General features: G+C 38.7%; 1 protein-coding gene across 2 annotated transcripts in view; it reads left to right on the forward strand.

Moving 5' to 3' along the window:
• Positions 1 to 14,884, forward strand: part of LOC109250327 (uncharacterized) — a 114,682-nt gene extending 99,798 nt beyond the window's left edge. Inside the window, exon 7 of one of the 2 annotated variants that reach the window (XM_053909189.1) lies at positions 14,868 to 14,884. The gene's annotated coding sequence lies outside the window, so the exon portion shown is untranslated. The remainder of the gene's footprint in view (positions 1 to 14,867) is intronic. The other variant, XM_053909187.1, reaches the window with a different exon arrangement.
• The last annotated feature ends 544 nt before the right edge of the window (positions 14,885 to 15,428 follow it).

The following is a 15,428-nucleotide window of genomic DNA, read 5'->3' on the forward strand; positions in this document are numbered from 1 at the left end:
AGGTTGATACAAGATTCTGATGAATAAAGTATGTAAAGCATCAAGGACCCCATAGCCGTTCAGTTAACGTTAGGTTTTTTTCCCCTGCCTTCTCTTATACTATCTGAAAAGTTAAGGATTTCAGTTTGAAGGCAAGTGAGACTTCAAACTTTATAAATATTGCATTACAAATACAAAATACTAAAAACATTTCTGCTGAAGAGATTATCACACAAACACAATACTGGTTAATATTCAGTTGGGGATCAAGTCAGCATGAAACTGTAATGTAATGCAACAAAGAATGTATTATTGTATTCAGAGATGTAAGTATTATAATATGAATGGATTAGAGGCTTCCTAACTCCAATATGATATTGAGAATTTTCTGCTTTCAATACCTACTCTGCTTTGTTTCAGCAAATCAGATCACTGTGTTTGGGGGAAAGCGTGTGAGAGAGGGAGGCATATCATTCTTCAAGTTTTTATTTAAGCATGGAATACATTAAAGCAATGGCAATTTACAAATTAATAAATATCAGTTAAGCTTCTCTATATATCAGACAGTGCCCAAGATAAAAGCCATGGTTCTTACCTTTAAATGGTTTATAATTTAATGGAGAGACAGAAAATAAATATATAATTGCCATAAATTAGAATAAGAATTTTAATGGGTATGATGGACACAAAGGGGAAGAAGTACTAAGTCTGTGGGGAGAATTGGGTAAAACTGTGTGGAGAAGAGATGGTCATTCTTGAGCCAACTTTTGAGGGAGGGGAAGGCATTTTCCAGGTGCATGTGGGGATAGGGTGATCCAGGCAGAGGAAGCTGTGTCTGGAAATATGTGAAGGACCGCATTACTATATGCTCACGGGACCATGTATGGTAGGAGCAGACAGGCATAGACATTTATTTTGAGAAACAAACATACCTGACATTGAATTCAAGGATGAATTCAGGTTCTTTTTGTATAAGGAACCTTGCATAATATAATGTCTAGTTCATTTACTCAACAAACACTTCTTGGGCAGCTACTATGTGCAAGAGAAAGTGTGCAAGGCTTTGGGCATACAAAGTTCAGAAGAGTCGATTCTTGCCCTCCAAGTCCTTAAAATCTAACACAAGAGCTTATAATCAACATGTTCAAACTCTAGAAATTTGAAGAGTTTGCAGTTAAATACAAGTGGGTATTTCTTGTGCTGAGCTTTTATGGAAGTTGAGGGCTATGAAAATTGGAGTTAAAACACTATTTAAAACCCATTCATTTTATTATCTAATGGCAGTAGCAATGTTGGCTCTTCACCAAAGATTTGCACTTCTCTTCCATAGTGAAGAGTAGTTACTGGACAGTGACTTTTTGACAGTGGCCAATGACTGCATTTCCCAATTATTATACTTCAGTGGGAGTATATAACTAGCTCTCACTTTTGGAATATGGCACACATAACTTGTTGGCTGAAGTGGTTAAGAAGCATCTTCTGTTTCTTCTCTGATTAACAAAACCCCAAACAAACCTCTGATTAACAAAACCCCAAACAAACCTCCATGTTTTCTGAGGATGGTGGAGGCACAAGAAAGAAAGAAACCGGGTCCTTGTATCACTGCGTGCAGGAAAGCTACCAGTCAACTAGAAACAGTCTCATTGATTAATACGAGTGAGACATAATATTATACTGCTTAAAGCTACTAAAAATTTGGTATTTATTTCAGCAGCTTGTGTTACCTGAGTTATCACATAATAAAGATTCCATTATGCAGATTCCATTAAGCATACTTACCATGCTTCCTGGGATTGTCTTCATTGTACCATTAATAGCTAGTGCTTTTATTCACAAGTCTAATGATTAGGATTATCTCCTCTTAAGCTAATACATGATTAAATTCTGTCAGTTTTAGTCAATGATCTCTAGAGCAAGGCCAGGTAAGAAAATGTGTGTTTCTGGTATGGAAGGGCTTCCTTATTATGGCATTGCAGAGAGAAGAGGGAAGTTTCTGAGGCCAGCTCAAGCTGGTTGGTATGTTACCTGGAAAGGAACTTAAGAAAACATCATGCTGAAGATAGTGTGGTCAGAGGCAGAGATGGTATCAGGAGGGGTTACCTAGAAGTTCTAATGAGCCTACAAAGATCAAGAAGATCCTTGTGTGATGAAGACCATGAGGACTGAGAGTTCAACATCTAAATCCAATAATAGGCCTGAGAGGCTAGATATATCTTTCCATGAGTGGTGGTAGGAAGCTTGTTCCCTAGAGGAACCAGAATAGATGAAACAGGAGTAAGAGAAAATAATTTACCCCTTTCTTTGTGTTCTTCAACCTAACCTAACCTTTCTTTCTCTTATCTTCTTAGTTTATAGACTTTATAGAATTCTTTTCACTTTCCTCTGGGTTCATTTTAAACTGTGTAGAATTAAATATAGAATTTCGTGTGGCCAGTTTATTGCCAAGCTTGGTGAGTTTGGTTATTCTAATATATGAAGGTTATACATAGGGTAGGGTGTTAGGAGGCTGGGCTTTGAAATGAACTAGATTGAGTTTGACTTCCCAGTTTGACTTACCAATTGGGTGATTTGGGGTACAAACTTTTAGTTATAAGATGAATAAATTCTGGGGATCCAATGTACGGTATTGTGACTATAGGTAATACTGTATTGTATATTTGAAAAGTTGCTAAGAGAGTAAATCTTAAATGTTCGCACTCACACACACACACACACACACACACACACACACAACTTGGTGAGGTGATGGATGTTAACTAACCTTTTTGTGCTAATTATTTCACAATGTATCTCAAATCATGTTATATACCTTAAACTTACACAATGTTATACATCAAATATACTTCAATAAAGCTAGAAAAAAATCAGTTACCCAAATTTCTATATCCAGAGTAAACTACTATTAATGGTGTTTTCTCCTTCCTTCCTTTTGTCCTTCTTTCCTCCCTCCCTCCTTTCCTTCCTTCCTTCCTTTCTTTCTCCCTTCTTTCCATCTATCCATCCATCTATCCCATCATCCTTTCCTTCCATATTGAAGAATGCTACCCATACTGTTTTATAGCTTCTTTTTTTTACTTAATTATTAACATATTTCTATGTTATTAAATATTCTTCTAAAAAGTAAAATGAATATTTTTCTACAACATCATTTTTGATGGCTGCATACGACTTTGTTTTATTAATGTAGCAATTTATTTAGCAGTTCTCTATTTTGGGGCCAGAGTTGGAAATACCATTGTTTTGACTAGTGTGGCATTTGCCATGTACTTATCAGTGAAGCCAGGGGAATATTTTGATAGAATTTGTGTTTTCTCTGATCTCATCTTATTTTCTTCTACATTCTCAACATCATTGTTTCCCCCACCCCCAGTTGAGGTAACCACTTCCTTCCCTTTGCTCTGAGCATATACACTGGAGCATATCTGAAACTCAGTGGGCATTATAAACTGACTAAATTTAGTTTTAAAAAATCTGGCTGGGCCCACGGATATTACTTTCTTTCATAAAGGCTTTAATATTTTTGTTAATTTAGTTCAATATCATTTGTAAGCTATGAGTTTTATTCATGAAATGGGTCATCAGATGGAGGTCATCAAGTGGCTTTATCATTGTGCTCCAAAGCCCCCGAAATCTTTTTGTCTCTGAAGAGGCAATATATAGGCAAATACTCTAGTGAATACGTAAGCATATCAGTTAGCAATTGTGTTATGATGGAGTCTGCCACTGATTCCCAATGTAAAATTGTTCAAAGGAAAGGAGCTAACATTTATTAGGAACTAGATACTGCACCTGGATTTACATCATTAAATCCAAACTACAGTTTTGTTGAGGTTACCTGTTAGCACTCTGATTTTCAGAATATACCGAAGCTAAGCAATTAATCAATTTGCCTAAAGTCACGTAACTGGTACAGGTGGAGTGGAGATTGAAATACAGGTCTGCCTGGCTCCAAAACATTTGGGCCACTCACGATCATTCCTGCCCTTGTAATAGTTCACTAATCAATGAACTCTTGTTTCAAGAATATACCTTAAATGCCAAGATTAAGCAACAAATGAACGTGCTGTTGGATAATCTATTTCTATATCTGAGTGGTTAAGGAAACCAAAGTAGGAATACAGTTGCTTTGTGCTTTCTTCCTATGTCCCAAGATTAATGATGGTCAGAAAGATTCAGGAATCTGACTGCTCCAGTAATTCTTCCTATGTAGCCTCCAAGTTTCTGGTAAAAATGAATTAATACTTGGTAGCCACAGATTTATAGTCCTAGAAACACTGGCCTGAATAGGTCACCTAATAATCTCACTCTTAATTTTTAACACACATAACACACTAATGGGGAAAAAAATAGACCTTACCAGAATTCTTTGCAAGACATAGTTCTTGTATGAGACAGTAATGAGGCAATGTCTGGTTTTTATTAAAGGTCATAAATTAATGATTCATAACCCAAACAAAAGTATAGACTTTGTCATAAACATTATTACTAACCAATGCATTGTCAGTGGAACATGCTTTGAGAAACATGAAATGAGACCTTTCTTCATATCTTATTTTACTTTAGTTGTCACTTGAATCTTTCCTGACAGTTTGTAATCCAACCTATTTTAAAAAGCTAGAGAAGGAGATACATTACTCACATTGGAATGAGTTGCAAAAGACATTTATCCAAGGATCACACCAGGAAGGGACCAGTGTGTGTGTGTGTGTGTGTGTGTGTGTGTGTGTGTGTTTTAATAGATGTGTAGTTTTGTCTCCATAGAAGTTTGAATTTGATGTTCAGGATTAAAGTAGTGAAGTGCCAGCAAACATGAGTGTCTTTGGAAAAGCTATGTAAGATTTCATATTTAAACCTTGTGAACATTACTCCTTTATTGTTAGACTTAATCTGTTTTCCCTTCCTTTGGAAACTAGCTTTTGTTTTGAAGTAGGAAATAGTAAGAAATTGCTGCAAAGGGAAACAATAGAAAATAAATATGTTATTTTTTATGTTGTTTATTTGCATGAGTATAATGTGTTTATCATTTTTAAGCTAAGTGTTTTTCTCACATGCTTGGAAAAATTAACTTGTCTGTGCCATGGTGAATTGCTTGCTAGTGTTTTATGGAGCCAGATATATGCATTGCTCAGTGATTTTCGGCGGCGGGGAGGGTGGCATGGATGGAGGATAAGAATCTCATGGAAAAGACATATACAAGGTAGCATTACATGAAACTTAACCATAAGTAAGGGTCTGAGGGACAACCTGACATTATGGAAAAAAAATTATGGATGCAGAGTCAGAGGATTAGTGTAAATGAGGGGTGGTTATGTTGGATTCACTCTGGAATATTCTCTGATAGGAAGTGGACTCAGGAGAGGAAAGAGGGACTGTAGGAGCTTCAGAACAGGATGGTGGAGGTAAAACAAAAAGTATTGTTCTGGATAAGCCTCTGTGGTGCTCTGTCTTGGGAAAAGATGACCACCTGGGAAGTATATGACTAAACCTCAGGATGTGACTTTGGAACCCTGTCTGGTTTTGGTGAGGAGTACCCTTGGTTAGCACAACCTAATTTCTGACTGGAATCATCCTTGATTTCCTCTTTAAAGCCTAAGAAGCCTAGTCAGGGGTCTATACTCTGCTGGTGGTAGCGACTGGAACCTGAGACTTGGGTGAAATCGCCTGGGAAATAAATGTAGGTAGAGAAAAAGGAGAGGATTCCAGACCACTTCAAAGTTCAGATTGGGTAGAAAAAAGGAGATTAAGAGTGGGGAAAATAAAGGGCCAGTGAGGTAAGAAGAAAACTAGGAGAGTGGGTGACACTAAGGCCAGGAGAGGGAAGTGTTTCAAAAAGTAGGGAGTGGTCGATAATGCTAACAGGTCCAGTAGGATGAAGGCACAGATGTGTTCATTGGATTAGGCAATGTCGGGTCACTGGCAACCTTGACAAGAAAATGGAGGAATCAGAAGCTTGACTGGAGTGGTCAAGATGAGGACACAGACAAGGTTGAAAGGATGGACATGGGACTGTGGGATCCAGACTGGAGGGAAACACATGGATGAGTGATAGGGCCTGAGTGTTCAGAGAGTGGTTGAGTAGAAAGGGAAATGGGCATGAAAGGTTAGTCTTGATGGCCTCTTTTGAGGTAAGAAAGTGGAGATATAGTTACTCTTTTGAGGTTTTTGCTATAAAGAGTGGAAAAAAATAGGTTGAAAACTACTGGATACCTTGGTTCAAAGGGGAGGTGATTTTTAAGATCGAATAAACTAGATCAGATGAGACCAATTCAGAAGAGTGGGAGGAATAGAAGTGTAGGAGAGAGGGCGTAACTGCAAGCTAATAGGACATGGATTAAGATGTCCCAGTGGAACAGGTGGGCCTTATTAGAAGAAGGGTCATAACTTCTTGTATCTGTAGGGAAGAAGGTAGAATGAACAGGTACAGAAGAAAGTAGATGTATAGAAAGATGAGGGCACTCACTTTAAATTGCTTCTAATTTCTCAGGAAGATATAAAGTAAGGTCAAGGGTAAGGTGAGACAGGGATATTTGAGAGGAGAGCAGAAAGTGTGGAATGGTTGTCCATGGGAGTCAGACAGCAAAGGTACTGTGGACATATAAGTAGTTGTCAGGAAGTGTTAGATATCCTTGTCACTCTGCGTCATGAATTTATTGTGGAACTAGTTAGGAGTATTTAATGGTTTCATCAAACTTCAGTTACTAGAATATGGTTAGAGTTGAGTTTAATCAGGTTTGGAGATTTTCTAGGCAAGTAGGAAGGAGGAAGAGAGAAGGAAAGTAATTACAGGAGTTTTCACGTCAGTGATTTTCTGGGAATGGAGGGTAGTGAGGATATGAAGGGTGATAGGTTGAGAAAAAAATCATCAGTAAGAGGGGGAGTGATCTGGAGGTTGTCATATGTGATCTACACACAGGTGGAAGTAAGTGAATTGTAGTCTGATGGTATGGGCTTCAAATGAGCTGCATATTTTATTTTATTATTATTTTTTTCTTAATGTTTATTTATTTTTGATAAAGGGAGGGAGAGAGAGACAGAGAGAGACAGAGTGAGTGGGGGAGGGCAGAGAGAGAGGGAGACATAGAATCCCAAGTAGGCCCCAGGCTCTGAGCTGTCAGCACAGAGCCTGACATGGGGCTTGAACTCATGAACCATGAGATCATGACCTGAGCTGAGTCGAATGCTCCACCAACTGAGCCACCCAGACGCCCCTGGGCTGCACATTTTAAAGAAGGTAAGGCAGATTAAAGTTTGAAAGTAGCACTGGAAGCTGGGGGGGACAATAACCAGGTTCTAAAGTTCATGGGCTGTAAAGAAAACAGCAACATTTTCTTGTGTCCTTAGGAAGACCAAGGTTTCAATTAGAGAAAGGGGATGAAGGAATCATTCAGAGAAGGTGCACACTAGAAGCTCTGTATGGCTTGGTAAGGAAGAGGTGGAGTAGGATAGAAAAGATGAACATAGGATTATGGGATCCAGACTGGAGGGAGACAGCTGGATGAATGAATGAGAGTGATTGAGTAGAAAGAGGATATAAGTCATGAGAGCCTTGATGGTCCAGCAGTTCAGATCTCAGTCATAAAACAACTAGAAGGAAGAGGGAACTGCAGACAGAAGGTGCTGTATGGGCTTCCTTGAGATTTCTGGACTCTCTTCGGGTTCTTAATGCCACTGACCAGCTGTACATCCTTGGACAAATTATTTTCTGGCTCTCACTTTTCTTCATGTATAAAGTGACTCACTTCCAGCACTCGTGCTGTTTTCATTGTCTGAAGTGGTCCTTTGCTAGCCTGTTGAAATCCCAGCCATTCTTTAAGAATCTTCTCAGAAGCCATCTCTACTATTAGGCTTTTCTTATTTAATCACCCGTTCCAAACCAATGTGACCTTTCTGTTCTCAGAATCACTGTAACACGGATTCGCCCTGGTGGCAGTTACCAGTCTTCCAAGTAATACATTTATTTCTGTTTATCTCTTATCCTTGTCAGAAAATCCATGTGAGAACATGAAATGTGATACATCTTTTTGCTTAAGTAGTTGCTCAGTAAATGAATCTTTTGAATGAACAGCGAAGCATACTTCTGGAGGACAAAGGAGTAATGAGAGAATAGATACTTTTAGGAAGAGAAAGTGAAAAATACCCTGTATTATATTTCAAATTTGCATAGGACATTTAGGTACATGGAAAATGTAATTTCATTAGGTCTAAGAGTTGTTTGTATGGCTCTTGCTACAAACTTGAAGCAGTTACAGATATAATAAAGCTATTAGTAGAGGCTTGATTGTGTCCTGCTGAGCCTGGGGCCTGACCTCCCTGGGCTTCCCTTACTGACCACACTGTTTCCCTCTTTCCCCTGCTGATTGTATTTCGCCTCAGTAGGTGCATTCTCCTCCAGGGTCTCATTAGATGCTCCAACAAACAGGGGCAACAAAAAACACACACTCTTCATTCCTGTTCCATGATAGATTCTGTACCCCTTTGATCACAAGCTTTCTTGAATACTGCTGTCCAGAAAAGAGAGGACCCTCAGGAGTAGGCTGGACATTGGCCCCCACAGATAACAGATCTAATCTCAGGAACTTGTGTATGTTACCATATATGGAAGAAGGGTCTTTGCAGATGAGACTAGGTAAAAGATCTTGAAACGGGAGATTATGCTGCATTTTCTGGGTGGGCCCTAAATCCAATCAGAGGTGTCCTAATAAGAGGCAAAGGGAGATCTGACACAGAAAATAAGGCCGTGTAAACAGACACAGATTAGAGTGATGTGGCCACAAACAAGGAATGCCAGCAGCCACCAGAAACTGGAAGAGGCAAGAATAGATTCTCCTCTAGAACCTCTGGGGGGCACAGACAAATTAATTTTTCTAAGCAAGTAAGAAAAGAGCCTCTGGGGGGCTCTTGGGAAGATGGCTCAGGGATACTAATTTTGAACTTCTAGCCTCCAGAACTGTGGGAGAATAAATGCCTGTTGTTTTAAACTGCCATGTTCATGGTACTTCGTTACAGCAGCCACTGGAAACTAATAAGCCTCCCAACTGTTCCTTCAAATGACTCCTAATATCTCTATTAAGTACTCCATGAAAAAATAAAGGGTCCCTAATAGCATTTCCCCACCTCATCCAGTGATCTATTTACTTGATCTTCAGGAGAAAACCCAAATGTTTATTGGTTTTCTGTATCATGTTTGCTCTTGATTTGTTGTAAGCTAAAAAGTGGAAGGGAATTGTTCATTCACTCTGTGAAATATCCAACCCAATGCACTCTAGATGCTGTTTTAATGGCAAAGACTTTATATGGAAGACTTTAAAGGAGAAAGAATTATGAGAATAGCAATTTTAACAAAAATCTCTCCTCTTTCATTAAGTATGAATTTGGGATTAGGATGCCTTGCTTGTCAGAGTGGCAAATGGGAAGTAAGCAAGGTTATGTTTTTAGTATAGGAAGCAGAAGAGAGGGATAATGTATCCTATCCTCATTCTATGACATTCAGAGTTTTCTGATTATCAATACAATCTTCCCTGCAGATAAATACACTTTAGCATTTTATTATATTTAGGGTTTACTTACATCCTTCTAATGATCAAGTTTATCTTAAATTTGTGTCTATGCTTTGGGATACAGATCTTTGAAACAGTTCATTTGCATCCCAAAGATTTGGTTAGAGTCGTAATTCCTAAAGAAGATAGATACATTTGCATTTCTAATTTAGGATGTAATTTCATCTTTTTTTCTGTTTAAAAATGCTTCAATTGGTAAATTGGTGATAATTTGGCTTTTTTTGTACCCCTAAATCAATTTAGAAGGAAAAGAAAAGTCAAAGAATATGTAGTCAATATACAAGACAGTATTAAAATCAGTTCATTTTAACATCAACATTGAGAATTTTATATTATCAGCAAATAAGACATGTTTTATTTTTCTCAAATCTGGGCTTGATAAATGGCTTGAACACATCTATTACTCTGGGTGAACTCCTCTCAGTGTGAATTCTCACTCTTACAGGAAGGGAGCCATTGGTTTATGGTACATTTAGAGTGGCTTTACCACATGTACAAAAAGTCTTGCATAAAAGAATGTTAACTCCAAATGTTAGGAAACAACCCCAAGTGCCTGTTAATAGAAACTGGTCAAATATATTATAAATTCATAAAATGGAACACTTCACATACATTAAAAATTCAGTATCTATACTTACAGAATGATTCTCAAAACCTATTTAAAAAAATTTTTTTAATGTTTATTTATTTTTGAGAGAGAGACAGAGACAAGAGTATAAGCCAGGGAGGGACAGAGAGAGAGGGAGACACAGAATTCGAAGCAGGCTCCAGGCTCTGAGCTGTCAGCACAGAGCCCAATGTGGGCTCGAACTCACGAACTGTGAGATCAGGACCTGAGCTGAAGTCAGATGCTCAACTGACTGAGCCACCCAGGCGCCCTTACCATTTGTGTTTTTAATTAAAAAATTTTACTTTTCTGGGGTACCTGGGTGGATCAGTTGGTTAAACCTCAGACTCTTGGTTTCAGTCAGGTCATGATCTCATGGTTTGTGAGTTTGAGCCCCACATCAGGCTCCACGCTGTCAGTGAGGAGCCTGCTTAGGATATACTCTCTCTCCCTCTCTCTCTGCCCCTCACCCACTCTGTCTCTCTCTCAAAATAAATAAACAAACTTGAATTTTTAAAAATTTTACTTTTCATCTTGAAATAATTCATACTTTATATAGTTGCAAAAATAGTACTAAAAAAGTCCTATTTACCTTCACTTAGTTCTCCCAAAAGTTAACACTTTATATAATTATATAATACAATGCTCAAAACTAGGAAATTAACATTGATGCAATTCTGGTAAATAATCCACATACTTCCTTCAAATTCTTTTTCAGATGTCCCACTGATGTCCTTGAGCATACTTTCGCCTGGGACACCTCCTCCTCCTTAGTCTTTGCTTTTTTATGACCTTGACACTTTTGTAAAGTAGTCATCAGATATTTTGTAGAATGTCCCTCAACTAGGTCTTTCTAATGTTTCTTCATGATTAGACTCAGATTATAATTTTTTTGGCAAGAATATCACAGAAATGGTGTTGTGCACTTTACGGTTAAGTATTGGGAGATACATGATGTTGGTATGTTTTATTGCTGGAGACATCAACTAGAACATCAGCTAGATGGTGTCTGGGTTCTCTATGGTCGTTATTGTCTTTTCCTTTTATAGAAAAAGAAGAAAAAGGTCTATAGGTCATTATTATCTTTTCCTTTTAATAATTATCTTGTGGGGAGTTAATTTGAGACTATTTAAATATTTTGTTGACATCATGCTTTTTTTTCTACTAATTTGAGCATCTATTGGTGATTTTTGCCTTAGCAGTTACTACTGCAGTGTTTTGTGTTTTTTAAATTTTTTATTTATTTTTTATTTTTTAGTGAGAGAGAGTGTGTGAGTGAGGGAGAGGGGCAGAGAGGGAGAGAGAGAGAGAGAGAGAGAGAGAGAGAGAGAGAGTCTTAAGCAGGCTCCAGGCTCCATGCTCAGTGTGGAGCCCATCGCAGAGCTCGATCCCATGACCCTGGGATCATAACCTGAGCCGAAATCAAGAGTCAGATGCTAAACTGACTGAGCTACCCAGGTGCCCTCATTTGTGTTTTAAAAAGTGATATACATACCTATGTCTGTCACTGTGTAGAATAGCTTGGGAATGATTTATCAGAAGCTGGAAAATGTGATTAGCTCTGGGGAAAAAAATTGGGGAAGAAGGCAGCTAGACAGCCAAGTCAGGGAGATGTTTTACCATGTAACTTTTTATGTCATGTGAATTTACCAGGTTCATATCTTATGATTTGGTGAGGGACAGTGGTGGAATGAAACCTGTTGACTTAAAAAATAAAATAATCTTTCAAATGACACAAGAAAAGGGGCACCTAGGTGGCTCAGTAGGTTAAGTGCCAGACTTTGGCTCAGATCATGATCTCACGGTTTATGGGTTCAAGCCCTGCGTTGGGCTCTGTGTTGACAGCTCAGAGCCAGGAGCCTACTTCCATTTCTGTGTCTCCCTCTCTCTCTGCCCCTCCCATGCTCACACTCTGTCTCTCTCTCTCAAAAATAAATAAACATTAAAAAATTTTTTTGAAAAAGAAAACAAATGACACTAGAAAACAATTTGCTATAAAAGAAATACATTTATGATGAAAAATATTGGGAGAGGAGAGAAGCTAACTTCTACTTAACAAAATGGATTTTGTTGTTTCTTTAGATAAAAATCAGGGACGATTTCTTTCTTTTCAAATGTTTATTTCTTTATTTTGAGAGAGACAGAGAGACAGTGTGGGTGGGGGGAGGGACAGAGAGAGAAGGAGAACAAGAGAATCCCAAGCAGGCTCTGCACTGTCATCATAAAGCCTGACATGGGGCTTGAACTCAAGAACCCTGAGATCATAATCTGAGCTGACATCAGGAGTTGGTTGCTTAACTGAGCCACCAAGACGCCCCCAAATCAGGGACTATTTCATTATGTTATCTGAAAGCACAACTACTTGGGTTTGTGATCCAGAACTGCAACTAGCTGGTTCATTCAAAAATTATTTATTTATTAAAATTTTACTTACAATTTGTGATAGATTTTCAGATAAGGTCTACATTTTATAATGTGTCTTTTGGCATAAACATTAAATTCTAAAGAAACATCAGTTCAGCAAGAAAGTCTGGAATTCTTACTATTGAAAGAAGCCATTTTGAGCAAGTATACTAGAATTTTATTTTGAAACATTATATTACTTTTCACAACTAAGAAAAGATAATTTCTTTAAAAATTTCAAGTCATATGTAACTGTGACTTCTTACCATAAGCATTATTCTGAGAGATATTTTGGAACAACTCAGAATGTTTTGGAAGCACTGACTCTCCCTGAGCCACACTTGTCAAACATGATATGTCTATGCTACTTGTTTTTTTAATGTTTATTTTTTTTGAGAGAGAGAGGCAGACTGCAAGTGGGGGAGGGGCAGAGAGGGAGAGACAGAATCGGAAGCAGGATCCAGGCTCTGAGCTGTCAGCACAGAGCCTGAAGCGGAGCTTGAACTCATCAGCCACAAGATCATGACCTGAGCTGAAGTCGGACGCTTAACCGACTGAGCCACCCAGGTGCCCCAATGTCTGTGCTACTTGTAAAATTGATAGGATGCCATTCTTGCCAGCTTGCAAGCACAGTGGGTCACATTGATATTTGTAACATGAAGGTCTATCCCATTTGTCATCAGAGGGTCCCTCCTTTAACATGGGAAAGTAAGTAGGAGGCTTAATCTTACAGATCTCTGAAGTATCCACACAGAAGTTTCTTTAGTACCTTGTGGGATTTCCCACCACTCCAAGTCCCTACTGAACCCCAGTGGTGATACTGCTGTTGCTTGTTCTGTTTCTCTGCTGCTGTCCATGGATGAGATGATGCTCTCCTCTCTAGAACCACTGGAGACAGGGTGAAGGGAATATGTGTGTGTGTGTGTGTGTGTGTGTGTGTGTGTGTGTGTGTGTGTAATATTACACTAGTTTGTTTCTTTAACTTTCCTGAGACTTGTGTAGGTTACAATAGCTGTCAAATAGAACTTTTCACAGTGATGGATTTGTTCTCTAGTTAGCACTGTCCAGATAGTCACTAGCCATAGGTGGCTGTTGAACACTTGAAATACGGCCAGTACAACTGAGAAACTGAACTCTTACACTGTTGGTGGGAATGCAAACTGATGTAGCCACTCTGGAGAATCGTATGGAGGTTCCTCAAAAAGTTAAAACTAGAACTACCCTATGACCCAGCAATTGCACTACTAGGTATTTATCCAAAGGATACAAAAGTGCTGATTTGAAGGGGCACATGCACCTCAGTGTTTATAGCAGCACTATCAACAATAGCCAAATTGTGGAAAGAGCCCAAAGGTCTATTGACTGATGGATAGTTAAAAACACACACAATGGAATATTACTCAGCCATCAAAAAGAGTGAAATCTTGCCATTGGCAACAATGTGGATAGAACTAGAGAGTATTGTGTTAAGTGAAATAAGTCAGAGAAAGACAAATACCATATGATTTCACTCATATGTGGAGTTTAAGAACAAATGAACATAGGGGAAAGGAAGGAAAAATAAAATAAGATAAAAAACAGTGAGGGAAACAAACCATAAGAGACTTTTAACTATAGAAAACAAACTGAGGGTTGGGCTACACTGGGTGATGGTTATTAAGGAGGGCACTTGTTGTGATGAGTACTGGGTGTTACATGTAAGTGATGAGTCATTAAATGCTATTCCTGAAAACAATATTACACTATATGTTAACTAACTTGAATTTAAATAAAATCTTGGAAGAACATAGATAGGTAGATAGATAGATAGATAGATAGATAGATAGATAGATAAAAAGGTGCACCTGGGTAGCTCAGTCGTTTGAGCATCTGACTTTGGCTCAGGTCATGATCTCACAGCTCCTGAGTCGAACCCCACGTTTGGCTCTGTGCTGACAGCTCAGAGCCTGGAGCCTGCTTCAGATTCTGTGTCTTCCTCTCTCTCTGCCCCTCCTCCCCAACCCTGTGCTCTGTTTCTCTCTCTCTGTCTCAAGTAAATAAACATAAAAAAAATTTTAAATAAATAAATAAAATTTAAATAGTCACGTGTGGTGAGTGGTTACTGTATTGAGCAGCACAGGTTGAAAGCCTAGTTTCTGGAATCTAATTGTTGCCAGCTGTGTGACCTTGAGTTGGCCCCTTAATTGCTCTAGGCCTAATTTTCCTCATTTGAGGGATGGAGATGATTAGGTACCGACTTCCTAGGCTTGTTGTGAGGATTAGATGATATGCAGTTGTCCCCCCTCACCCACTCAGTTTCCAATTCCCTTTCTTCATTTCAGGTACCAGCTGTCAGCTGTGGTAAAAAGCGGAGATTCTCCTTCTAAAGAACCCTGAGGTCAGTCGCAGCCCAGTGCTACCTCACAAGGCTGCATTGTGCACTTTGCCTCATCTCATTGCATAGGCGTTTTTAAAAAAATTTTTTTAACATTTATTTATTTTTGAGACAGGGAGAGACAGAGCATGAACAGGGGAGGGTCAGAGAGAGGGAGACACAGAATCTGAAACAGGTTCCAGGCTCCGAGCTGTCAGCACAGAGCCCGACGTGGGGCTCGAACTCATGGACCACGAGATCATGACCTGAGCCGAAGTCGGCCGCTTAACCGACTGAGCCACCCAGGCACCCCTCCATAGGCATTTTATCATCTCACGTCATCAAAGAAAGGTGAGTACACTACAGTAAGATATTTTGAGAGGGAGAGACCATATTCACTAATTTTTCCTATAGTATATTGTTATAGTTCTATTTTATTAGTTATTGTCAATCTCTTAATTATGTCTAGTTCAAAAATTAAACTTTTTATTGTAGGTATGTATGTATACAGTATATATAATGTTTGGTA

Source organism: Panthera pardus, unplaced genomic scaffold (assembly GCF_024362965.1).
Source record: "Panthera pardus isolate Hobbes unplaced genomic scaffold, ASM2436296v1 HiC_scaffold_21, whole genome shotgun sequence".
In the NCBI taxonomy this organism is placed as follows: Eukaryota; Metazoa; Chordata; class Mammalia; order Carnivora; family Felidae; genus Panthera; species Panthera pardus.